This window comes from Sceloporus occidentalis, unplaced genomic scaffold (genome assembly GCF_023333645.1).
Source record: "Sceloporus occidentalis isolate IW3139 unplaced genomic scaffold, rSceOcc1.0.p SCAF_3, whole genome shotgun sequence".
In the NCBI taxonomy this organism is placed as follows: Eukaryota; Metazoa; Chordata; class Lepidosauria; order Squamata; family Phrynosomatidae; genus Sceloporus; species Sceloporus occidentalis.
Genome location: NW_028316983.1, coordinates 5,411,134 through 5,438,751, shown reverse-complemented (window position 1 = coordinate 5,438,751; position 27,618 = coordinate 5,411,134). Strand labels below are relative to the sequence as shown.

The 27,618-nt window shown below is 43.1% G+C and overlaps 1 long non-coding RNA gene and 2 other non-coding genes across 7 annotated transcripts; all 3 read right to left on the bottom strand.

Moving 5' to 3' along the window:
• Window positions 1–51: 51 nt before the first annotated feature.
• LOC149315485 (uncharacterized) lies at window positions 52–11,577 on the bottom strand. 5 transcript variants are annotated; one of them, XR_016280372.1, is made up of 8 exons: window positions 11,442–11,577; window positions 9,711–9,985; window positions 8,363–8,574; window positions 6,286–6,437; window positions 5,609–5,729; window positions 2,916–2,958; window positions 1,956–2,173; window positions 52–333 (listed from the first exon to the last, which is right to left on the bottom strand). It is a non-coding gene; the product is annotated as an uncharacterized LOC149315485 (long non-coding RNA). The 5 variants fall into 5 exon arrangements; XR_016280369.1 differs by having other exon boundaries at window positions 11,319–11,576; XR_016280373.1 differs by having other exon boundaries at window positions 2,041–2,173; window positions 11,319–11,576.
• Window positions 5,070–5,203, bottom strand: LOC149315487 (small nucleolar RNA SNORA5). Its single transcript, XR_016280780.1, has one exon. It is a non-coding gene; the product is annotated as a small nucleolar RNA SNORA5 (small nucleolar RNA).
• On the bottom strand, window positions 9,360–9,493 carry LOC149315486 (small nucleolar RNA SNORA5). Its single transcript, XR_016280779.1, has one exon. It is a non-coding gene; the product is annotated as a small nucleolar RNA SNORA5 (small nucleolar RNA).
• Window positions 11,578–27,618: the final 16,041 nt, after the last annotated feature.

The window sequence follows — 27,618 nt, the reverse complement described above, 5'->3', positions numbered from 1 at the left end:
GGGGAGCCATGCGAAAATCTCCTGACAGCTAATGCCTATAAAGAAGAGTAAAGAAGGGGAAGAATAAACAGAATGCAGTAGCAACTTTAAGACTAGCTGGTTTTTATTTTAGCATGAGCTGCAGATGCAGTACAGAGCAATATTAAAACCCCAGGTTATAAAGCATATTTATACACTTGTGGGAGTGCAAGAGAATGTAAAAGGATGCAGAAAGATGCAAATCATGTCTCTTGCTCCATGAGATATAGATCTTTCAGATCTTTACAGTAGTCAGTTGGTGTTGATATGCTCAGTTCATCAGTTTTTGGTGCATCTTCTTCATACATCACAGGGCTGGGGAGGAATCACACAGAGGGTATTTCAGGCAACAGTAATTTTAGATGAAGTGCTAGGAAGCAGGGTTTTTGGGGTGGTAGTCTCCAAAAATATATATTCACATTAAAAAAAAACTGTGCACATATATATCTGCATCTATCCAATTGCCTGGGCTGATTTAGATGGATTAAATAAAAACTGTACTGTTGTATTGTAGAATACAGAGACATTGCCTTGGTAGTCTGGAATATCACTATGCGAAGGGATCTTGCATCACCTTTGAGACTAATTGTGTAGATGCTGTAGCATAAGCTTTCTTAGACTTGGTCTATTTCCTCAGCTGCATTTGAGGAAGTAGTAGACTATGAGCCTGAACATATAGGCCAAAATAAAGCTGCTTTGGGTCACTTTGGAGGTATGCTATTTAAATGACACACTCGTCTTAAGAGGCCAGAAACTATGCCAAAGCCGCGCTCCAGTCCTTAGGACTGAAGCGTGGCTTTGGTGGGATTTCTGGCCTCCTAGGACGCATGTGTCATTTAAACAGCACACTTCCAAAGTGGCCCAAAGCAGCTTCATTTTGGCCTGTCTCTTTGGGCCCTATGTCTATGAAAGCTTATGCTACTTCTTCTACACAATTAGTCTCAGTGGTGCTATACAATCCCTTTTCTTTTATTATTATTAAGCATCCTTTGTGAGCCACCTTGGGTCCAATTTAGGACAAAATCAGCATATAAATAAAAAATAAATACAGGACATAAATTTCTAGTTATTCTTCTAAGGGGTAAATGTTGACAAATCCTAGGCTCAGAGGAACAGGCTAAGAAATGAACACAGTGCTGCTCAGCTTGTTTTTTACAAAACCTCTTGCTCCTCAGTCACAAGTGCAAGTAGTCAATTTAAAAGGTACGCTGCCTGTACCTAGACTGGTATCCCTCTTTTAGTGAAACAAGATGTTCACCTAGTTGCACTGAATCAGATTTTTCTCAGCTTGAAATGGAACCAACAGACCAGAGGTAGGCAAAAGTCCAGAGGCACATGTCTCTCAGTGGGTAAAAAAATTATTTTGGGAAAATATTTTAAGAGCAGAGGGAGTGGAAGGCATTCCCAACATATTTTGCCTCACCCCAGGGAAATTTAGGCCCAGGAGAAGCCTTTTTCGGAAACAAGAAGCGATTCTGCCAACCTTAAGGTGAACCTATAACAAGGTTTCCTTGGAAAAGTTTGTTCAAAGGGGTTACCTTTGCTTCACTCTGAGGCTGAGAGTATGTGACTTGCTCAAGGTCACCCAGTGGGTTTCCATGGCCAAGCAAGGATTTGAACTCTAGTCCCAAGTCTTAATCTAGTGTTCAAAAACTACACCACATTGGCTTTCTGATACTGCAAGGAATGTTCTAATAATACACATATGTACTCTGATCAGGTCACCTTAACACAACTGAACAATAAATTGGAATAAATCACTTTGGGTTCCCTGTCAAGTAAATAAGTAAGTAAATAAATAAATAATTAAATCAAATGCAATTTTTATTCAAAAAAATATTAATGGAACAAATCCAGCAATATCAAAAAAGTTTGCTCTTTTTAATGTAAAAATTAGCTTCATCCAATGAGAACTGAGCCAATTGTGTTCAAAATACCATTTCAAGGGAATGAAGAAATCCAGTTGAAGCTACCAGATGTGTTCAGCTGTTTGTGTTCATTAGTGATGATATTGCAACTCACATCCAACTAATTCCTTGTCCTCAGCATATATTCATCAGAGGTCATTCACAGACTGATTATCAATGATGTCCACCATTATGAAGCTGTGTGATACTAGAACTTGTGAAGTAAACCAATAAGAAGTCTTCTTAATCTGTTACAAAAAGATTTATTAAGTGAGTTTATTTCTCCCACAGAGAACTGCTAATCCAGATGGCCCAGTGTTTGAAAGACATATTGCTAGTAAGGTTTCAAATTAAATGAACAAGGCAGCATATATAGGGACGGCTCTTAAGAGAGTCAACATGGTATGTATTGTTTGAGAGTCAAGTTTGAATGTTCGACTAGGGACGCCAGTGTTCAAGTATGCGCTCAGCCATGAAAACCCACTGGGTGACCCTGAGCAAATTAAACTTTCTCAGCCTAAGAGGAAGGCAATGGCAAAGCTCTTCCAAAGAAACCTGACCAAGAAAAACCTTCAGTGGGGTAGAAGATTACAGCCTTGAGTCTTTTCCGTGCTACAAAATTACAACACTTTTGAGATCACTTTAAATGCCATGACTGCATCCCATGGAATCTTGGGATCTGTAGTTTGGGCAGGCACTGGAGCTCTATGCAGACAATTCCAAATAATCCACTGTACTACAATTCCCAGGATTCCACAGAGTTCTAAATTCCCTTATCTGGAATTCCAAACTCTGAAATATTCCAAAAACCAACACTTTTTTCATGGTTGGCTGAAATAGTGACACTTTGCTTTCTGATTGCTTATTGTACACAAGATTTGTTTCACAAAATTATTAAAAATACCATATATTCCGGCATATAAGACGACTGGGTGTATAAGACGACCCCCAACTTTACAACTTAAAATAGAGTGTTTGGAATATACTCACCGTATAAGACCACCCCTCTCTTCCATGATAAGTCAGAAAGGAGCTGAAGGCACACAACAGCAACAGCAGCAGCGACAGAGGAGAAAGAGGGGGGAGGGGAAAAAAGGAGAAGGAGAAAGAAGAAAAGGAGGGGAAGAGGAGGGAGACTCCATTACACTCTGAGAAAGGAGTCTGTTCCACGTTTGAAATAACAGCATACACAACATTATTTCACCCGCCTCAACAACTCCTCCCACCCTTCCTCTTGGTGCATCTACACTTTAGAATTAATGCAGTTTGACACCACTTTAAGAGCTGCTGCTCCATCCTATTGGAATCCTAGGATTTGTAGTTTTATAAGGTCTTTTGCCTTCTCTGCCCAAAGAATGCGGGGAGGGGCACTGATCCAATCTACAAATCCCAGGGATTCTGTATGGATGGAGCTGTGGCAGTTCAAGTGGCTCCTATTGGAATCAAAGCCCAGGAAGCTTTGTGCCAAATCAAAACGTGTTAGGCTGCAACTGCACTGCAGAAATAATCTAGTTTGACATCCCTTTAACTGCCCTGGCTCAGTGCTATGGAATCCTGGGAATTCTAGTTTTCTGAGACATTTAGCCTCTCTCAGCAAACTTTGGCGTGACAACTACAATTCCCAGGATTTCATAGCACTGGGCCATGGCAGTTAAAACAGTATGAAACTGGATTATCTCTGGAGTGAAGATGCAGCCTGAGTTGGATCCAAGACACACTTCAGAAATAATCCAGTTTGAGACTGCTTTAACTGCCCTGGCTCAGTGCTAGGGAACCCTGGCAATGGTAGTTTTGTGAGACATTGAGCCTTCTCTGTCAGAAAGAGCTCTGGTGCCACAACAAACTACAATTCCCAGGATTCCCTAGCACTGAGCCAGGAGAGTTAAAGTGGTCACAAACTGGATTATTTCTGCAGTGTGTTTTGGACCTTGGTTATTAAAAATGCTCAAGGTCCAATCCATACTGCAGAAATAATCCAGTTTGAGACTGCTTTAACTGCCCTGGCTCAGTGCTAGGGAACCCTGGGAGTTGTAGTTTGTGAGGGTGGGGGGCAACCACTGTCCTCTCTCTGATTGGCTGCTAGTGTGACTCCATCCAAACAGGACTGGTTGCTCTGTAGCCAGCCTCGCTCTCAGAGTCAGGGCTGGAGCTGAATGAAGGAAGAAAAAGTTAAGGAAGGAGGGAGGGAGAGAAGGAAGGAAGGGAAAAAAGCAAAGGAGGAAAGGGAATGTGGTGGAGAAAGAGAGAGAAACCTAGGAAGGGAAGGGAAGGAGGAAGGAAGGAAAGGAGGAGATGAACGAAGAAAGGGGAGGAAGGAAAAGGAAGGAACGGAGGAGGATGCTTCTTTGCCTTTGGGAGAAGGCTTTGCTGCCGAGGGCTCTCTTTAGGACCCAGGGGCTTTCCGGAGTACAAGACGGGCCCCGACTTTGGAGAAGATTTTTCTGGGCTAAAAAGTCGTCTTGTAGGCCGGAAAATACGGTAGTGTATGAAATTACCTTCAGTCCATGTGTATAAGGTGCACATGAAACATAAATGAATTTTACGTTGACACTTGTGGGTCCTCCATCCCTAATATATCTCGTTATGTACTTCTGTGCAAATACAGTTATTCCAAAATCCAATGAAATTCTAAACCCCAAACACCCCTGGTCCCATGTATTTCAGATAAGGGAGATTCAACCCGTATTGTTTCTGTGCTGTGGAAGCTTTATTGTTGTCATCAAGGAGCCTTCCTATCTTACAAATTTATCCCCGTAATAGTGTTGGAATATCATCTTTAAAGATATTTGCCACCTGTGCAGTTTACAGGTAACCAGGGCTTGTCAGATGTCCAGTGTCAGGGAATAATTCTGGGGGGCTTTCACACTGAGCAATTATAGTGTTATGATTCTACTTTAACTGCCATGCTAACCTTATTGAATCCTGAGGTTTGTAGTTTAAGGAAAGAGGCATTTAGAATTCTCTACCAGAGAGCTCTAGTGCTTCACCAACTATAAATGCCATGATCCCATAGGACCTTGCCATGGCAGTGCGGTGTTATAAATTCTGTAGTGTGAAAGGTTCCAAGGTTTGCCTCTGTGATGCATTTTGGGAAGCAGAATGAGTCAAAGGGGGCTATGTTTAGCCCCAGTATCTAGACACTGTGCTTATCTGTAGCATGCTTTTATCCCCAGATCAAACAACAAAGACCTGGGGCCCATGAACTACAGTTTTATGTGGCAACCATAGGGCTGGTCCTCCCCACTCAACAGGTGAGCACCAAATTTGACAAGGCTGCATTAGGGAGACCTGATTCCAAATGAAAAGCGGCAACTGAGCAGGGTTGCATGAAACAGTCCTAGGTGAATGAAGGTCTCTCTCAAATATAGCATGAGCCAATTTGGTTCTTCATGGTGGCATGAGAGTCAACCTGTCACATGTGTGATTAAGATTTGTCTGAAAAACAACCCTTCTTTAAATGGGGCTCACTGTTTGACATTGCCCACGTAGCCAAACAAGCAACCTTCATTATACAATTGGGCCACAAGTAGCATCTGGACACAGGTCCAGACAGTTGCTAAACTGCGCCATGATGTCTCAAATCCATCCAATGCCTGCTCCCAAGTATCAAAGCTCTACCCGAGAGCTCTGCAACCACACAGGTGATCATTCAAGACCACCAGAGTCCTTCCTTTGCCACTCACCTGCACAAGGCCACAAAAGGGGAATGATGAGACATTTAAAGCAAGCAGATAACTTGACACAGACACATTTCTACAGGCTATCCCAATACAATGCCATCTTCTCTGGTGGAAATTCAGCTTCCTTTAGAGAGAGAAAGAGCAAGAAAAGAAACAAGCAGTTATAAAGTCCTAAATGGTTTGGGTCCAGGGTACTTGGAGGACTGCCTCCCCCCATATAATCCGCCCCACACACTCAGATCAGCCGGGAAGAATCTGCTGAAGGTCCCAACTGTGCAATATGCGGCGACCTCGCAAAGGGCCTTTTCCATCTCGGCCCCAAAAATGTGGAACAACCTTCCCGACAAGCTCCGTTCCACCACCTCCCTGGATCTTTTCAGAAAGAACCTTAAGACCTTTTTCTTTCACCAAGCTTTCCCCCCCGAGATGTGATATTATGCCCTCTCCCCCTATTGTGTAACAATTTTCGCAATGTTTTTGGATCAATTCAACTAAGCTGGCTGTGTAATAGTTTTTAATATGATATTTTTTACATTGTTTTTATTGATATGTATGTATTTTTATGTTGAATTTTAATCTGTAAGCCGCTTTGATCATCGTGGAAAAGCAGGATAAAAATAAAATCTATTATTATTATTATTTAAAGATAGCCCCAGAAAAGGAGATGGTAGGAAAACTACCTCATATCCTTAAGTAGTTCTTCACATTCTAGTTCCTCATTTTTAAAGCTGATTCATTCTAGTTCCATTTTCTTTTGCTATCTGCTTTGCTTTGAGCATCCTCCCATCATCTCAAATGCATTTCTGCAGTGTGGCAGCAGCCAAAGAAGCTCCTTTTTACAAAGTCAGTAAGAAAATAAAACTTCAGTTGGGAAAGAATGAGAATCTGTTGTGGTTATACTCTGTAGCTATGTCTTCCTGGTTACAACAGGCAAAGTAAATAATAATAATAATAATAATAATGATAATAATAATAATATTTATAGCCCGCCTCTCCCCAGAGGATCGGGGCGGATTACAATAAAAAATAAAACATAGTAAAATAATAACACAATCCCTAAGCCACAATTTAAAATACAACAGCATTTGTATTTTGTAATTGTAACCACCAGCTGCCTCTAGAACTTGTTACTGAAGGCTAGTGAATGAAAACATCAGCCCTAGATGCCATTTGGAAGAAACCTTCAAGTGGTCTCTAGCAGGTTCTAATTTTTTTAATGCACATTTTACTTGACTTCTTTGTTTCTTGCACAAGTGCATACTGTTACTCTTAACTAAAAGGTTTGCCAAAACATGTTGAACTGCTCTTTTTTTTTTTTGCAACACATCAATTAATCCCTATTTTCCCATGTTATTTTTGCCACTAGTACCAATTTTTTTTGTTAAAGCAGTAATTGCACAGGAACACATATGTTTCTCAGAAGTATGTCTTTATCCCCTGGATTCTCAAACTACTGTGTATACTTTACTATAGCTCAACTTCATGTATAAGTCAAGGTCTGGGAGTCAAAATTATGGATTTTGATATGACCCGTGGATGTTGAGAGTAAAACGTAGTGACATGTAGCAAAGGATCTAAAGGATGAAGCAAAGGAAAACCACATCAACTTATAAAATCCCAGCAGGCATAATTGTTTGTGCTCACACTCTTTAGCTGGATGGATGACAGAATAGAGGGGGGTCAGTGCTTTCAGGACAGATTATACTCTTGGCTTTCACCTGGAGATGGTTCCTTATTTAGTAAAACTTAAAGTACAGTACTTACATTGACTTGTGGATAAGTCAACTCAGGTTTTTTTCACTAACATTTTTAGACATATATATAAATATATACACTATGTTGTGTGGCAGACTTGTCACTTTTGTTCTCAATGTGCCACTGGCTGCAACTGTTTCCTTCTACCCAGGAAACATACTGCAGACAGCACTGTTGTGGTCCATGGTCCACCATATAAAATCACAGAATCTCAGGAGTTGGAAGGGACAGGGCTATCTAGTCCAGCCCCCTGACTTGCAGGAATACACAACAAAAGCACTCCTGATAGATGCCCAACCAACTTCTGTTTGAATACCTGCCAAGGTGCAGAATCTACCATTCACTGAGGCTATCTATTTCACTGCTGAACACCTCTTACAGTAAAAAATAGTTCTTCCTAATGTTTAGGTAGAATCTCTTTTCCTCAAGTTCGAATCCAATGTTTGATGATCTAGTCTCTGGAGCAGCACAAAAAAGATGGCTCCATTTTCTATATGACATCTCTTCAGCAACCAAGTCACCTCTCATTCTTTTCTCCAAGCTAAACACTGCCAGTTTCCTCAGTCATTCCTGATAAGACTGGTTTACCAGAACTTTCACCATTTTGGTCACTCTCCTATGGATACACTCCTGCTTGTCCACATCCTTCTTGAATTGTGGTGTCCAGAACTGGACACAGTATTCCAGGTGACGCCTGACCAAAACAGAAAAGTGGCACTAACACTTCCCTTGACCTAGACACTATACTCTTGCTGATGCAGCCTAGAACTGTATTGGTTTTTTGGCTATTGTACCACACTGTTGACACCTTGCCACTCCATTTTTACTGTACCTTCATCATACCATATCAAGACCCACAATCACAGATTACCAGTGATGTGGGAGGGAGGTATGCCATAGTTGTATCCAATACAGTTGTGAACACAAGATGGATGCTAAATAAAGGAACCATCTGTAGTTAGAGAATCTGACTTGGAATAGAATTATCTCAAGTTAACTAACCTTTTTGGTTTCTCTGAAAACCCAAGTTCAGGACAAAGGGTGCAGAAAAAAGCCCAAGAATGGACCTTTCGACTGAGTAGCACAAAATGGCCTGGATGAGATGGATAGACCATTGATTCTGAAGTGGCAAGACCCACAGGTACTTTTTCATACGTATTTGGAGCTGTATGGCTCAGTCTATTTCAGTTCCAGCTGATAAGTCTCATGTGACACTGTTGTGGGACAAAAAGAATACAGGTTATCAAAATGTCTGATACCAAATGACAGTACACTATTTTGAAAGAGAAACAAAGAGAACGATATAGTAATCAGTAAATACAGTATTTTAAACAAAACAGTATATAGGCCTTTGTGAAGTCAAAGGCTGTCACGACCGGCATTCTTAGTTTTTTGTGGGTTTTTCGGGCTATGTGGCCATGTTCTAGGCAACATCAGGAATAAACTCTTTTAGAACAGGGCCACATAGCCTGAAAAACCCATAGGCCTTTGTTTGGCTTCTATTTAATACGGCACAGATACCTTGCTCTCAAGGCTGAATTTCAGCAAATATGTTAGGTAACAAAAGCACTGGTCAAATCAGAGTACTAGGACTATATGTGTCTGTGTAGATTTCACAGTCCAAAGGTAAAACACATATGTATAAGACTTCAAAGATGAAATTCCTAGCAACTCCAAGTAAACACAAACACACACCAAAACCTGAAGGCAAACAATAACAAACTACAGAGCCATTTATACCACTGGCCCAAAGAAGTATCATCGAGTCCCAATCTATGTCCCTCCAGTACAGAGGTAAAGACCTTCTGGCCTTCCAGATGTTTTTGTTTACAAGACCTATAAGCCCCAAACATTAGGTTGGAAATGTGGAGTCGCAGTCTATCTGGTTTGTTACTCTTCCTGGATTAATATGGCTTCTCTTAGGAGACCACATTTTACTTTATATCACCTCCCTTACCATGGAGTTCATACACTGATTCGGAAAAGAAGGGGCTGGTACCAGTGTCTGCAGAAAAACTATCCCCAGAGCTCACAAAGAGTTCTGAGGCCCATGAACTACAGATGTTGCTGTGGCAGCTGTTTGGGCCAATGCCCACCACTGAAAAGGTGGGCAATGAATTTGACACAGCTGCAGAGACCTTTGCGGGTGGAAAGGCTGTCCCAGCCATGCTCACTGACATGTGGATGCCAGATGGGCAGAAAAGCCGCCTATGAATTAATTAAAAAGAATGCCACCAATTAACTCAAGAATGAAAACAAAACAATACAAACCAGACTGAAAGAAAGCCACAAAATGAGGATATTCTACGTAAGGGATTGTGAGGTTTTTTTTGGCTGTATGGATTCTCACCTCTATCTTATCCTCCCATTGGCCCATCAATGCAGGAGAGAAATGCAACTTTAAGCATAAGGATCTTCTTCTCTTTACAAGTGAGTTCCACAGGCTTTGGCTGATGGCTAAGAAGCTCACTCTGGTTCCCCCTCATGCTGCTGGCAGAAGCGCCAGGGAAGCCTTTTTAAAAGATGTTTTAGTCAAGAGCACAGCATCTCTACTCTTATCTCCCTCATTCCGATCCTGTCACCATGAATTAAGGTTGCTCAGAAGGCTTTCCAGACCTAAGAAAACTGGACAGAAGACAGAAAGGCACACAGTTGGAAATGAAGGGGATTACAGGTTAACAGTCACTACTTTAGACTGCCTCAGAGTGTGGGGCACTCTCCTTCGTTGGAGGATTTTAAATAGAGGTTGGATAGCCATCTCCCAAGAGAGCTTTAGTTGTATATTTCTTAGATTGTATGCCGTGGGCAGGTTTACTTTATCTGTTTTATTGTTTGTACGTACAGCACTGTGGAATAGCACTGTGTAAATCTACTGTGCATAATAACAGTAACAATAACAATCATCATAATAATATTCCTGCATGGCCTGGGGCTGGGCTTCTAGTCCCTGGCCAATGACTACTAATGGGGAAAAGGCACCATGATTCAAATGACCTTCTCCAAATCTATGGCAAGAAATGTTGGCTATTCATGAAATTGTGCATTTAAGACATATATGATGGTATAATCTCTTAGGTTTCAGTGAACCCCGGTGCAGAGACACAGGAGCAGACCCATTCAATAAAGTGCCGCATGGTGGATCAGCACATAGCAAATGCCACTGGTTCAACGGATCGACTCCAGCGGTTGAATCAAGGGGTCCATCCACTCTCATCAGGGAGAGTCAACGTGGCGCAGTGTTTTTTGTTTTGGACTAGGGCTTCCGGAAAAGAGGGATCAAATCCCCATTCAATCCCTGCGGAAACCCACTGGTTGACAAGGGGAAGTCACACTCTCTCAGGTCCAAAACACACTGCAGAAATAATCCAGTCTGAGACCCTTTTAACTGCCCTGGCTCAATGCCAGGGGATTCTGGGAACTGTAGTGTTGCCATACCTTTAGCCTTCTGTCTGAGGGCTCTAGCGCCACAATACACTACAATTCCCAAGATGTCCTAGCACCGAGGAAGGGCAGTTAAAGCGGTCTCTACCTGGGTCAGTTTTGGGCCTCCGCCTGAGGGGAAGGCAACGGCCGACAGCCTCTCGATGAACCTTGTCAAGAATACCTGGGAATAGGGCCGCCAGGAGTCACTCAAGAGCATGGCCCCTGGAAGAGCCAGCCAGCATCGGGAAGGGCTGGGCGATGAACCAGGGCTCAAGCCCTCCTCAGTCAGGAAAGAGACTGCTGACCTTGGGCGAATCAGACTCTCCCAGCAGCCCTCCTCTGAAGAGTCAGGGAGCCTGCGGGAGGGGCTTCAAACTGGGGCTCAGGGAACACTCTCTCTCTCTCTCTCTCTCTCTCTCTATATATATATATATATATATATACACACACACACATATATATCTATATACCTGCCTCTATAAATAGGGAAAAGAAGAGAGTTTAAAATGCGTTTTTAACAACATGAGTTTAAGACCTGACTAATCCAAGGTTGTAATCCGTGGAAATCAAGGCACAGGGCGCCAAGCTCCTCTTTAACCGCTTCACGACTGCCTTCTTCAACCCCTGGCGCCCCGAGAGCCTCCCTGGCGCCACTCACCAGAAGAGAGCGAGGCAGAAAAGGAAGGCCCCTCCCTTGGTTACGTCACTTCCTTCTCCGGCCACTTCCTCCTCCTCGGCAACAGTCATCGGTTGACTCCCGGAAGTGGGACCGGAAACGGGCCCGACGCCATCTTGCTCGAAAGTGAACACAGAGCTAGGAATAATGAAGAGCGAGACTTGAACTAGGCGCTTCGCTCTCCGCCGAGGAAGCCCTCCTTTGCGAAACAGCAACACTCATTAGCTTCTCAGACGCTCTCTTTCTCTCTGTGACTCTTCTACTCCGCTTTCCGAACTCATTTACCTCAGAACTGCGCCCGTGAGGCTAATAAGCGCCTCACTCTCATCAAGCTCCAAAACTCACAAAACAGCTGACACTTCCATTATTGGGCTCCGTGACTCTCCTTGGCCTGTTCTGCCGTCTTTATCGGCCTCAGAAGCCGTTGGCGAGGAAAAATGATCTTTGTGTGACTCTATATTTTCTTATCTCTAGGGGCTCACTCTGCTCTCGCTTCGCTTTCCCCGCCTCTGGAATATTCTTGGCCAATCAGATGGGGGAAGGAGGCGGAGTTTGGGCTTGTTGCTAGGCTGCGACGCTCTAGGGGGCGTGGCTAAGGTGGGCGGTACCTATATATAGGCGAGAGTGCGCCCTTTTCCTCCATTTTGTGCGCAAGAGGGTTTAGTGGAGGGTTGGTCCGTTTTGGTTACTTTTAAAATTGAGTTGTGAGGAAAGGAATGCTGTTTGTTTTAAAGAAATTGTTTTAAAGGAATAATATTTTTCTTCCTTCAGTAAAAATTAACATTATTAGTAGTATTCCTTTTATTATTATTATTATTATTCATGGTACCTAATTTTTATATCATTTTTAATTTTTAAAGGGATTATTTCAAAGGAATAATAAATTTTACTTTAATACAAATTAACATTTTTACAAATATTGCTGTTATTGTTTTTCTTAGTACTTTATTTTTAAATTTATTTTTAATAATTCATTTTTTAATATTTATATATCCTGCTTTTCTCTCCAAATTGGGGCTCTAAGCAGCTCACAGTTTTAAGGAGCAGCACAATTAAAAACAGAGAAAGTGAGCGTTGAAATGAACAACATAGCATTCTTTTTAACTTTACAGTGTTTGCGCTGTAAGACGATGCGGAGTTTATTTTATTTACTCAAAAGCTTTTAACATTATTACTTATTTCGCTTCCCGCTTGCCTTTCTCCCAGAAAGAGCCCCAAAGGCGGCTCTAAACTTTTAATAGACAGATTTGAAAGGCACTTAAAACTAACTAGCTTTTAAAAAGTATACAATTAAATGGACTTTGTGTGCCCTTCAAGTAATTTCTGACTGAAGGCGACCCTGTTATGGGTTTATTTTTCCTGGCAAGATTTGTTCAGAGCAGGTTTTGCCATTGCCTTCTTTAGAGGCTGAGAGCGGGTTAGATTTCTATATTTCTATATTTAATTTTTATTAAAGAATTAAAAATTTACAAATACATACGTATCCCACACCTACAACAACACACAGACGTGAATACGTACAATTACATAGCTTCACATAGCTTTGATTCGTTGCTCACATTAGTTTCAAATAAAACTCCTCTTCAATTCTATTCCACTTTTCTCTGGCTTCAAAAAGTTTCTGCTTTCCCCTGATTTCATTTGTGATTATACTTAGTTTATATTTACCTGCCTGACTGATTTCATCCAAGTCATTTTCTGCTTGGGACTTTTCCTCTCTCTAATTTCTTAAATGATTTTTGTGTTTCCACAAAAGGAAAGAAATAGCCAACACAAAATGCTCAACTTTATATTGAACAAATGAAATAATCTATTACCACATAAGCTTACTTTAACCGAAGTTAAGCTCTCTTGTGTCTTCAGCTAATGTTTACCACTTCAGTTTTCCCCTTTTATATCAAATGATACAATTAGTCCCTAGTTTTTAAAGAACTATTTTTATATAGTCTGTGCTTTCTAATACTTCAGGTCCAGGATTTCTTGTCTTGTGGGGCTGGGTTTTTTAAGCCTTCCGTCTCTGGTGCTTTTTTTAATGCACTATTTAATGATTATTGAGTTTAACTGATATTTTAGGGGAAAGAAGGGATAACCGCCTTGAATGTCTTGACAGACAGGAGGGCTATAAATAATGCCTTCATTTATTTTGTTATTCTAACATCTAGAGAGGGTTTGGGTTTCTGTTGCCAAGCAGAGATTCGGACCCTGCGCCACGATGGCTCTCAAATAAACGTGCAAAAGTTTAAAACAACTAAAGCAGACGTCCTGCATAAAACCCTCCCTGGTGTCATTATGTACACAATTATTTTACTCTAGGGATCCCCTTTTACATTTAGATACAGAAGTTGGGGAGCCCCCCAACTCAATATAGTCTATGTATAAAAAATACTTTGCTTATTTAGCGTTTGCATGTTTTCATTTCCATGTTCACATATAATCAAGGAAGGAAAAAGCAACATGGGACATACAGTGATTGAAATAAAACATGTATGTGAGAGTCAGGGTGACTCAGCAGAAGCAAGTAGCAACCACACAGGTGTAAAAGATAATAGAATTAACAAGTCCTGAGTGCCAAGGACAAGAAATGTAAAGTAGTTAATTGAACACACCTGAGAATTGTTAAGTAGTCAAGGCTGAGATGATGAAATCATCAATTCTGGGTAGAAACAAGAGAACCAATGAGAATGGATGTACACGCCCACTGGGTGGATACTGACAAGAGTGGGTGGTATGATCCAAGGACTATAATAGTGGCTATGAATCCTAATGTATTGTGTGGGTAGCAGTTGGGTAGTAGCAGTGAGGAGTATTGTTGTGTTGGATAGTTTTGGAGCTGTATATAGTAGAATAAAGTAGATCTTTTATATAAGACTACTGAGTTGTCTGGTGTCTTGGGTGAAGATACAAGAGCCAGCTGGATCCTGAAGAAGTGGGAAGACTTCTGTGGAAGCAAGACTGAGAAGGCTTGGAGAGTTTGTCAGGGTCTTCAGCCTATTCTCTGTAACTCTGCTGCTTTAGAGCAAAGCTTTTATCCACTGGCTAAAACTGGTCAGCGTCGGTGCGCAACAAGGTGGTGAGTTCGAGCCAGAGGTGAAGAGCAACAACTCCCATCATCCCTGACAGTTTTCACATTTTGCAAGGGAATAACATTGTTCAAACAGCTTTATCTAAGTAAATTCATTATTTAACTCAGTGGTGGGTCTACCTCACAGGGCTGTTGGTGAGGATTTAAGCAGAGTTTGGAGCCCCAGAAGTTACTTAGGGCATAGAAATAGTTGGGACCTAAGGCAAAAATAAAAGCACAGCTTAAACAGGTAGTAGTCACTCGCTGCTTGGAGCTGAGTATTAAAGCTTTATTTACTTCTAATAAGTCAGTAAAGGTTTGCTTTCCTTAAGAGTGTTTTAAGTCACTGCTCTGCATCTTCCTTAAGTGGCTTCTGGCGTGTTCTGGAAGCTTCTTCCAATGAAAGTTTGTTAGCTGTTAGTCAGCTGCTAAATATTAATAATAATAATAATAATAATATATTTATTTATACCCCTCTCTTCAGCCAAGGCTATCAGAGTGGCTTACAGTTTGTTAATTAGACATTTCTCTGCCCTCAGGCTTACAATCTAAAAAAGACAAGACAGAAGGAGAAGGGAATGACAGTAAGGAAAGGAAAGAGTCCAGCAGAGCTGCTCTCCCTCAGAGGCCTGTTGGAGCTGGCTTGCCTTTCTCTCCTCAAAATGGTGGAGGGAGAGAGGAAGGGCCTCCTTCTTTTCAGGCAAGGCCTGTTGGGGCTGGCTTGCCTTTCTCTCCTCAAAATGGTGGAGGGAGAGAGGGAGGGCCTCCTTCTTTTCAGGCAAGGCCTGTTGGGGCTGGCTTGCCTTTCTCTCCTCAAAATGGTGGAGGGAGAGAGGGAGGGCCTCCTTCTTTTCAGGCAAGGCCTGTTGGGGCTGGCTTGCCTTTCGCTCCTCAAAATGGTGGAGGGAGAGAGGGAGGGCCTCCTTCTTTTCAGGCAAGGCCTGTTGGGGCTGGCTTGCCTTTCGCTCCTCAAAATGGTGGAGGGAGAGAGGGAGGGCCTCCTTCTTTTCAGGCAAGGCCTGTTGGGGCTGGCTTGCCTTTCGCTCCTCAAAATGGTGGAGGGAGAGAGGGAGTGCCTCCTTCTTTTCAGGCAAGGCCTGTTGGGGCTGGCTTGCCTTTCGCTCCCTCCCTTGTCTTTTCTGGAACAGCTTGATCTAGCTACTCCTTCCTGAGAAGAAGGGCTTTTGAATTTTGCAGTTTTAATAAGAAGTACTGTGTTCATGAGGTTGCTGTAAGTTGACATGAACGCATGTGGAGAAACACTGTATGGAGCAGAAACCTTAATTACTTGAATTAAATCCTCTAAAAAAAGAGACCACGTTCAGAGGCACCATCTTCCACTGTCAAATAGCTCTTACTATCAAGAAATTCTTCCTATTGTTGAGGTAGAATCTCTTTTCCTGGCATTTGCATCCATTGCTTCATGCCCTAGTCTCTGGAGTACTGGGATACAAGTTTGCAGGATCTGAGTAGAGTGCTTTGAGAACAGGATGCCTAGGAGACGTCTCATCCATGGGGCTGCCATGAGCCATAGTTGACTCAAAGGCAGTTAACAACAAACCTTGGTTAATGGTACATGTGTTCCTGGACTTATTTAGCAGGAACTTTGGTGCCAGAGGTAGAGATACATTCCTGTACCACACACACACACAAAGAATAGGCCAAAATATTTCAGCAAACCTGTCATTTGAAATTAACATTATGCACATGTGAAGTGAAACAGCTGGGTCAAATAAGCCTTGTATACGTAAAAGATATTTTGAGGCTTCTAGAGGCTGCTTGAAAGTATTTTCCAGAATCCATCTTGAGATGATTAGTTTTTTTCTTTCTCAACAGCCTTCATTTAAAAAAGTTGTTTTAGTGGAGAAACATACTGTATAATGCCGTATATACACTGAGCCCTTTCCATACTCATGGGGTCCGTTCCAGACACGCACAGCCACCTACGGCATAAATTGTGTATGCTTAAGCCCCATTGAAAACAATGGGGTGCATTCATGCGCGCTCCGCACCGTGCCACACATAATTCTTCCTGCCGTAGCAAGGTTAAAGCCACATATGGCATTCCCATGTATAGCACAGGCGCACTGTACTTGTCTATAAGTGTCAAAATTTATGCCCCAAATCCCAGGTCGACCTATTTATGGGTCAGTATGGTAATGTGATAACAGCGCTTTCAGATTTCCGCATGGGGTGGGAAGATAGTTTCTTTTTCTCTTGAGCCAAGCAGAAATTGAGTGATTAATTGCTTTTAAACAGATTGCAGGACAAAACGAAGCAAAAAGCCTCAATTAGAGTGTCATTTGCTGCATGCACACATACACACTAAAAGAGCCCCCAAGTTTTACCTTCAACTTATCCACAGGTCATGGCAACATCCATAGTTTAGGCCCCAAAACCTGTCCTTAGCTTATACATGAGGTCCACTTATAGTTGAGTTTGTATGGTACTCGACTCTAAATCTTCTGGAATTTGAGATAACCCAAAGATACGTCAAGGATAAAATTTAGGGGCATGTAACAAAGGAAAAGAATATTTCCCCCAAAAACTTCCCAAAGACATAACTTTTTGTGCTTACACTAAAGGAGAGTAGAGGGGGGCAGATTATTTTCTTGCCTTTCATGGAGGGTGGTTCCCTTTTTGATACAGTTTAAAAGTACATACTCACATTGACCCATGGATAGGTTGACTGGCTTTTGGGGCCCATTTTTTGACTAAAATTTCTAGACTTCTATATGGATATATACAGTATACCTCGATGCTTTTTTAGCTTGTTAGGATAGCTGGTGAGGGAGGCTTATTTACTTTCCCCTTCCTATATTTTGCTTTTTGAAACTGCTTAATAAGTGAGTATGGAAACCGCTGTTAACCTTCTCTGCTGTATGTAAGCACACATAGCTGCAGTAGGGTCACCTGGAGTAGAATCCAGTTCTTTCCCAACTCAAGCTTTAATTGCATTGTTTTCTACTGACATACTGCTGCAACCCAATGCTGAAAGATTGTCCTTCTCCAGAGGTCCTTTACTATCCCCCAATGTCAATGTTGAATAAAAAAACCTTTCCATCTAGACAGAAGTCAAGAAAAGGGAGGACCGGGTTAAGTTATCATAAATAGATTTTGTAATTAAGTTTTTTAATCAGAGATTCTGTCAACTGAGTTTTACCTGTATAGCTTAGAGTCCATTATGGATGTGGGAGCAGTCTCACAGGGATGTAGGCCGTAAGGCTAAAAGTTGCCCTTGATTTCATCCAGCTGTACTGTGTCACACAACACAAGTGTGTAAAAGGTCCTCAAGCTACCGATGTTGCAGCTGAGGTGTGATTGGCTTTAAAAAGCCACCTTTATGAATTTATGCCTCTGGACAGGCTCAACAGTATAGATGAGGCATGTCTCAGGATGTAAATAACCTTAATCGTTTTGTTAAGAAGGCTAATGCATTTCAGACAAAATATTTAGGGGCTGCTAGGAAAAGCATGATAAGAACATTTTGTAATTAAAGCTGATCGTTCAGAGACAAAGCTGACATGAAAAAATCAGCTAAATGTTGACATACATGTTTTCTAGATGTATTTTCTAATACATCAGGTCTGTCCTTGTCTCATGGGATTGGTTTTATTTAAGTCTTCTAACACCATTGCTATGTTTTTAAGTCATTTCCAACTTATGGCGACCCCAGTGTTTTCTTGGCAAGACTTATTCAAAGGGGGTTTGCCATTGCCTTCCCCTGGAGGCTGAGCTCAGGGTCGCCCACTGGGTCTCCATGGCCAAACGGGTTCAAACCCTGGTCTCCAGAGTCCTCATCCAAAGGTCAAACCACGATACCATGCTGTTTGCTTCTAACACCATTAAAGTGGTTTATCCAGGTTTTTTTTCTATTTGAAATTGTATATCCACAGAGCAGTGCTTCATTGCATTAATATTACCCTCATGACACTTTTCTCCAGTTCTTTAGAAAAGGCAATATATTGCTTTCAGTATTTGACCCACAATATCTGTGATGTAAACTGTATGTTACTAATATATTTCCAATTTCTTTGCCTCCAACATTTTAGGTTTTGTCTAGAAACAACGTAAGGATCTACTGGCAGTTTCCTGACTAGTCATTTGTCATTATTACAGTTTTCCAATAAGTCTTTTTATTGCACAAACAGTACATTGAAAGTCTGTCCTGTTTCATTTGTAATTTGTAGCTTAGTCTCTGTTGCATGATCACAGAGAAGCCCACGGAGCAAAGGATGTTCCTTTCATATTAAAAAATAGCTTAGAAAAGTTTCTTAGTATTGTTCATTCATGTGACGTATATGCAAATATGGAACTTCGGTGTGTTTACCATTTTCAAAAAGCATGAAATGTAACACAGCCTGAATAGCAGCACTTGTTTAAAGCGTCAAAACATAAGTCACACACCTGGGAGGGCTCTGGTCCCACTGCTGCCTCCAAAATATGTGATGTGCCACTCCAAAAAGACAGACCTTGTGAAGACTGTTTCAAAAGATCTTATAATGGTAATGTGGATGTATTTAAAATAAACACAAACTTAATTAAAATAAAAACTGAACTTCATTAAAACAGTTGTTACTTAAATACATAGCAGATAAACATTGATTCAGGCACTTGTGGTTTTTTTTTTAGTTTCATTTAGTTACAGATTTAGTTAACTTCTCCACACTCTTTCCTGTAATTAACAAACTTATATCCAGGACCCTTGCACTGTCCTTATCTTTAGGTTCTTTTCCTAAACCTATACCAGCCACCAAGGCTAAATATCCCTCAGGACCATGAAAGTGACCATGTTCTCCTGGAGTTTGTTATACAGTGGAAAGGAGAAGCCAGGCATAGTCAGACACGCATCCTAGACTTTAGGAGAGCGGATTTCAGTAAACTTAGAGAAATACTGGGGGTGATCCCATGGTCAGGAATAGAAGGGAGTTCAGGATGGATGGGAGTTTCTCAAAAGGGAGATACTGAAGGCACAAATTAAAACAGTTCCAGTGAGGAAGAAAAATGGGAGGTGTCTCAAGAAACCAGGATGAATGACTAAAGAACTTTCAAATGAGCTAAATTTTAAACGGAACATGTATAAGAAATGGAAAAAGGGGGAAATCACCAAAGAGGAATTCAAACAAATAGCTAGAGATAAGGTCAGAAAAGCTAAAGCACAGAATGAACTCAGGCTTGCTAGAGAGGTTAAGGACAACAAAATGGGCTTTTATTGATATGTCTGCAGCAAAATGGATATGCCATCCGCCGGCCTGAGAAGGGAGTTCGCCAGGCAGGGCCAGCCTGAAGGAAGGAGACTCTGCCCTCCATAACTGCCATCCACCGGCCTGAGAAGGGAGTTGGCCAGGCAGGTCCAGCTCCATCAGGAACAGCCTGAAGGAAGGAGACACCGCCCCTCCATAACTGCCATCTGCCGGCCTGAGAGGGAGTTCGCCAGGCAGGGCCAGCCTGAGAGGAAGGAGACGCTGCCCTCCATAACTGCCATCCGCCGGCCTGAGAGGGAGTTCGCCAGGCAGGGCCAGCCTGAGAGGAAGGAGACGCTGCCCTCCATAACTGCCATCCGCCGGCCTGAGAGGGAGTTCGCCAGGCAGGGCCAGCCTGAGAGGAAGGAGACGCTGCCCTCCATAACTGCCATCCGCCGGCCTGAGAGGGAGTTCGCCAGGCAGGGCCAGCCTGAGAGGAAGGAGACGCTGCCCTCCATAACTGCCATCTGCCGGCCTGAGAGGGAGTTCGCCAGGCAGGGCCAGCCTGAGAGGAAGGAGACGCTGCCCTCCATAACTGCCATCCGCCGGCCTGAGAAGGAGTTCGCCAGGCAGGGCCAGCTCCATCAGGGCCAGCCTGAGAGGAAGATACTCCACCCTCCATAAGTGCCATCCGCCAGCCTGAGAGGGAGTTCACCAGGCAGGGCCAGCTTGAGAGGAAGGAGACGCCGCCCTCCATAACTGCCATCCGCCGTCCTGAGAGGGAGTTTGCCAGGCAGGGCCAGCTCCATCAGGGCCAGCCTGAGAGGAAGGAGACGCCGCCCTCCATAACTGCCATCCGCCGGCCTGAGAGGGAGTTTACCAGGCAGGTCCAGCTCCATCAGGAATTTGTGACATTTGATCTCGATGACGATTTCTTCTCTCCAGTGGAAAACAGCTGAGAAAATGCAAAAAGAGAATACCTTGTGATGCAATCTAAATGGAAAATTCCATAGCAGAACACACAAAGTGGTCTCAAAACTATTCCCAAAACTACTCCCCTTCCGCCTCCTGCACAGCTTGAAAGAGTTCAGGATCAATACGCTGTTTACAATTAATACCTAACATTCAGTATGTGGGATTTAATTAAATTATTGACTTTATCATACTCCACATTCCCTTTAACCTTCTCAAGCAGGATTTCCCAACCCAAATTCCAAGTTTCTACTTTCCTTTCTCCAGTATATTTTTATCTTCTGTCTCTAATAATATCAAACAACAAGTTATCTGCCAAAATCTACCTTGGTGAAGTTCCAGTTTTCACTTTCTTTCCATCCTGATGCTATCACAGCCTGTGTTGCTTTTAATATTCTTTATTGCTTTCTCTTCATTGTTCTTCAGTCCCTTATTCTTCGAATTTAAAGTTACACAATTCTCTTTGCTCAAATGAACATCCTTGCCTATAATTTTATTAATCTCTCTTATCACTTTACCCCAAAACTTCTGAACACATGGACAATCCCACCACATGTGTGTGTAAAAACCCTTGGATCCACTGCAGTGCCAACGTTTAGCTGATAGATTTTTATTGAAAAGTGCTAATTGAGAAGGGATCCTGTGCCATCGCCCTATTAATTTCATCTGTTGCTCTTTTATCCTAGTGTGCTTGTTTCTCTTAACCTCTTGTATCCACAGTTGTGTATCTTCGCTTCTTAAATTTAGATCTCTTTCCCAAACTCCTTTCAAAATGGCTGATTTTAAACTGATGCTCTAATATTATTCTATATATAAATCCAATAATACCTTTGCCTTCATTTAGCATCTTTTTGATGATCCTCTCCAATGGAGTTACGCTATTTTATTTCGTATTTTTAACTATGTTCTTTAACAGTTTATTAATTTTGGCTTCATGGACCCGATACTTCTTTCCAATTAGATTGGTGAGTCTCTACAATCCCGCATGGGTTGCCTTTTCATCAAGCAGGTCACCTATAACTAAGACCTTAATTTTTTAGTTTCTTTAATGTTCTCCCTAAGTCATCGTTATTTCTTGCATTCAAACTTTCTATAGGAAACCGTTTAAAGTTTCCGTTTACCATTATGTTTTTCCTGAAATAACAAATTTACAATGAATAAAATCAGCCCAGTCCCTGGTCTTCTTCCAGAAATGCTTGGCTGCCCAGGAACAAGAATGGAGAAACCAAGTGATAGGAGTGAGCCAGGGCTGTGACTTACTAGAAGTCTCACTGTCAAGTGTTGTGGATAAAGTTGAATCAAGTAAAGAGACAGCTGGATCCACAGAATCATCAAAGTTTACAGATGATAGGGTAGAGTCCAATGCTTGGCCAAATGTCTCAAGATTAACAGAATGAAGATCTCAGAAAGCACATTCAGCAATTCGATGGGGAGGCGGATTATGGGCGAGTGCGAAAGAAATAAGATAATGATTGAACAGCGGCAATTAAGTGGCCGCATAATCAGACACGTTTTATGAATGAAATGAATGAAAATTTATTTATATACCGCTATTCCTATATAGATCATAGCGGTTCACAACATAAAATAATACAATTACAATGACATATATCCCCAACTAGACAAACAAACTACCCACCCCAATTAAAAATACACTGGTGCCTCGGGTTACAAAATTAATTCGTTCCGCCATTCCTTTCGTAACCCGAAAATTTCGTAACCCGAAACACTTTTTCCATTGAAAATAACTAATGCGTTCTATGACCTCAGACTGAACCTGCAAGTCAAAACAAACTTACAATAGAGGCCTATTAAGCTAAGTACCCTACAATACAATGTAATACAAAGTTGCCTGAGGCACTAAAGAGCTTAAGAATGACTTGCAGGTCCATTCTAAAGGTTTCTAAAGGATAAAGAAAAAAAGTTTTTTTCTTTCCTTTGCTGGTCCTGGCATCTCAGAGTGAGGCAGGAGGAGGAGGAGGAGGGGGGGGGGCAGCCAAAACACCCAAATTTAAACCCAGACAACCAATTCAACCAATTTAACCAATTCAACCAATTTAACAAAGTTAACCATTTTAACAACAATTTTTTTTTTAATTTGGTGTTTTTTTTAAGGGTCATCAGCACCTTTGCCCTTCTTGGATGACGGTTCTCCCTCTTTGTGAAGAACTGGTCCAAGGATGTCTGCTTTTGCCGGGCCTTAAGCAGGTTCCTAAAATGGCTAAGGCAGACATTATTATAATGTGCAATGGCATGGCTGGTGAACACCTTCTCAGGGTGATGCTTCTCAACATAAGAAGACACATTGTGGAATTGCCGCAAAATGTCTTTCATTTCTGCCGTTGGCAAAAATGCCCCCGCCGCCTCCTCCTCCTGGCCCCTGTCAAAATGGAGCACGTCCTCATCCACGGCCGAGTGTTGCATGGCCGCCAAGGCCTTGAGGTCCTCTGTTGTGAGGTCCTCACTGTGCTCCTCAATGAGTTCCTCCACGTCCTCGTCATCCACGTCGAGTCCCAGGGACCTTGCGATGGAGACAATCTCAGTCACCTCTTCTTCACCTGGCTCAGCACCCTCGGTCTGTGACCCTTCCAAGGAAGAAGCATCAGGCCACAGCTTCCTCCACGCAGCAATCAGGTTGCGCCTGGTGATCTCCTGCCAGGCCAAGTCCACCATCTTCAAGCACACGACGATATCGAAATGCTGCTTCCAGAACTCTCGCAGGGTCAGCTGTGTGCTCTCCGTTACATCAAAACACCGCTTGAAGAGGTGCTTGGTGTAGATCTTTTTGAAGTTGGCAATGACCTGCTGGTCCATGGGTTGCAAGAGGGAGGTCGTGTTGGGCGGCAGAAACTGGACCTTGATGAAGGAGAACTCAGCAAGGATGTCCTTTTCCAGGCCAGGCGGGTGCGCAGGAGCATTGTCCAAGAGGAGGAGGCACTTCAAGGGCAAATCCTCTTCCTCCAGGTACCGCTTCACAGTCGGGGCGAAGACACTGTTGATCCACTCCACGAAAAGGAGGCGTGTGACCCATGCGCGGCCATTGGAACGCCACATCACTGGCAACCTGTCCTTTTGAATGTTGTGTGCCTTGAAGGCCCTTGGATTTTCTGAGTGGTAGACCAACAGGGGCTTGATCTTACAGTCCCCGCTGGCATTCGCACACAACGCAAGTGTGAAGCGGTCCTTCATAGGCTTGTGGCCTGGCAATCTCCTCTCCTCCTGGGTGATGTAGGTGCGGCGAGGCATCTTCTTCCAGAAGAGGCCCGTCTCGTCGCAATTGAACACTTGCTGCGGGACGTAGCCTTCCTCCTCCATCATGGCCTTGAACTTGATGACAAATGCTTCGGCAGCCTGGTGGTCTGCGCTGGACGCCTCGCCGTGACGGACAACAGAGTGGATCCCGGTCCTCCTTTTGAACCTTTCAAACCAGCCACGTGAGGCTTTGAATTCCGGGGTGGCTGGCTCCTCCTGGGAAGAAGTTCCTTCGCCTGCCTCCTTGCTGGCCAGGTCTTCAAAAATGGTGGTGGCCTTCTCACAGATGACCGAGGTGGTCACAGTGTCCCCGGCTCGCTCCTTTTCTTTAATCCAGAGGAGCAGCAGGCGCTCCATCTCCTCGTGCTTTGGTGTCCTCTGCTTGGCAATCGTAGTCACGCCTTTCGCAGGAGCCACAACGCCTCTGATGGCCTCCTTCTGCTTGAGGACAGTGCCAATTGTCGAAGGGTTTCTTCCATACTCCTTGGCAATGTCCACCATGCGCACGCCCCTCTCATGCTTGGCGATGATTTCCCTCTTGTCCTCCAAGGACAAGGGAGCCCTCTTCTTTTTGTCACCGCCGCTTTTATCTGTGGCTTTCTTGGGAGCCATAGCTCAAGCCTAAAAAGGACAAAAGGCACAGACACTGAGCAAAAGCCACAATTGGAAACCACCCCCACCCCCATGGTCACACTCTCTGGCCCACATGGGACCAAGGCCAAACTTGCAAAAATCGATGCCCACACTTTGAAATCATCACAGCCATGACCAAACCACCCCAGAACCCAAACTCAAAGGCCAGAAACCCCAAATCTAAAAATGCAACCCCATGGTCACACTCTCTGGCCCACATCAAATCAAGGCCAAACATGCAAAACTCACATCCCACACTCTCAAATCATCACAGCCATGACCAAAGCACCCCACCACCCCACAGCAAAAGCATGGTCACACTGTCTCACCCCACAAGAAGAAGGTAGAAATCCATACACCTACCTGTACGTACAGAAATTCCTGATGGCAGGTCTTGATCCGAAGTGTACACCTGGCATTGTACACGTACAGTACAAAGCCAGAACAAGTCCAAAGGCAGAAAGCCAGAAAAAGTCCAAACCTCCACTGGAACCACGAGTTAGAGTTCAGAAGCAACTCTTCCTCACCAGTCCACAAGGCCAGACAAAGGGGGCAGATCAATGGAAGCCGGCTTTTGTTTCTGAAGCCAGGCCACCCCACCCCCCCAATTTCGTTAGCCAATCCAGATGATCAACTTGATTTCTCAAGCCAATCAATACTGCTAACGAAATTCAAAATTCGCGCCAAAGCTAACCCCTAACCCAGCCCCCTTAGCTAAGAGAAGGCTTTCCGTTAGCACTGGAAAGCCTATAGCTGCACTTTGCAGCATTTGAATTTCGCGCCGAAATGAATTTCGTAACCCGAAACAGTTTTTGCCAATCCACCTTTTTCGTATCCCGGAAATTTCGTAACCCGATCATTTCGTATCCCGAGGCACCAGTGTATACAAAAATCTAAAAATCATTATATACAACCATTAAAACCATGCCATTAAAACCAAACAACAAGATAGCTAGATCGAACAATGTGCAACAAGAGAGGAGAAGATAGTATTAAGGCACATGGGGGAAGGCTTGACGAAAAAGAAAGGTCTTTAAATTTTTCCTAAATAAATCTAGGGAGGTGACTGAGCGGAGCTCGTTGGGCAGAGAGTTCAAAGTCTGCGGGGCCGAGATGGATGGAAAATGCCCTCTGTGAAGATGAAGTAAATCTTGTCTTCAGAACTCTTAACAGATGTTTTCCGCCTGATCTGAGAGTGCGGGGCGGACTGTATGGGGAGAGGCGGTCCTCCAAGTACCCTGGGCCCAAGCCATTTAGGGCTTTATAGGTGATAACCAACACCTTGTATTGGGCCCAGAAGCGAATGGGCAGCCAATGTAGATCTTGCAATATAGGTGTTATATGGCTGGTCCTGGAACATTCAGTGACCAGCCTTGCTGCCATGTTCTGAACCAATTGTAGCTTCCGGGTTTGGTACAAGGGTTGCCCCATGTAGAGCGCATTACAGAAATCCAACCGAGAGGTTACCAGAGCATGTACCACCGTTTCCAGGTCCCCCTGGCCCAGGTAGGGTCGCAGCTGGCGTATCAGCCGAAGGTGGTAACAGGTTCTCCTGACCGTCGCATCCACCTGAAATGTAAGGTGGAGCGACGAGTCCAGGAGCACCCCCAGGCTGCGAACTGAGTCCTTCAAGGGGAGCGTGACCCCATTCAGGACAGGTGGACAAATATCCATCCCCAGGCCCAGGGAACCTATCATGAGTACTTCCGTTTTCTCTGAATTCAAACTGAGTTTGTTTTCCCTCATCCAGCCCATTACCGACTCCAAGCAGGCATTTAGAGGAGAGATGCCATCCCTAGTTACTGCATCAGTCGGGGACACAGAGAAACATATTTGGGTGTCATCAGCGTACTGATAACACCGCGCCCCGTGTCTCCGAATGATCTTTCCCAGCAGTTTCATGTAAATGTTGAATAGCATGGGGGGACAGAATAGCTCCTTGAGGGACACCAGATGTAAGCGCCCTCTTATCGGAGCAAACGTCCCCCATCTGCACCATCTGGAATCTACCCAAGAGGTAGGAATGGAACCACTGGAGTACAGTGCCCCCAATACCCAACTCCCTCAGGCGTTCCAGAAGGATACCATGGTCAATGGTATCGAAGGCCACTGAGATGTCCAAAAGCACTAACAGGGACACGCTGCCCATGCCCAGATGGAGATCATAAACTAAGGCAACCATGGCAGTCTCAACTCCATAGCCCGCCCGGAAGCCAGTTTGAAATGGGTCTAGAAAATCCGTTTCATTCAAGATCGCTTGAAACTGGAAGGAAACTGCTCTCTCAATCACCTTTCCTAAAAAAGGCAGCAGCGAAACAGGCCAATAATTATTCCGAATCAGGGGGTCTAGGGAGGGCTTTTTTAGCAAAGGTTTTACAACAGCCATTTTAAAGCTAGATAGAAACCGCCCTTCCCTGAAAGATGAATTAATAATACAACGCAGCATATCAGTTACAGCCGTTCCCCCTTGAGCTGCCAGCCGTGAAGGGCAGGGATCGAGAGAGCATGTCATCTTCCTAACACTACAAAGAATCTTGTCCACATCCTCAGTACTTACAGACTCAAAATGATCCAGTATAACAAAGTCCACGGAAGCTCTGGAGATCTCTATTCTAGATTCTTTTTTTTTAACATTTTACAATATTATTTCAATATTCTGTATTATTTACAGTATTATGAAACAAACATTTTCATAGAGGAGAAAAGAAAAGTATAAAGATATAATCAACCGCTTATCATATTACTATACAGGTTATACCTTCTCTTAGCACCAGAAAGACAATTACAACAATAATTTGCATCTATATTATACAATTTCCATAAAAATGGTGACAAGAATAAAATCCCTTTATATTATTAATACATATGTACTAAATAATTATTCTAGTAGTTATCCAATTCTGACCTACAAACTTCCCTCCTCATATCACATGTATTGTATAGATACATTCTCTTTCATCCATATATACCTTATATCAATAAATCTTTGTTTGTATCAAATTTATTTTCCCAAAACTGTAGAATTGGCAGCCACTCTTCCATTACTTTGTCATTGGAT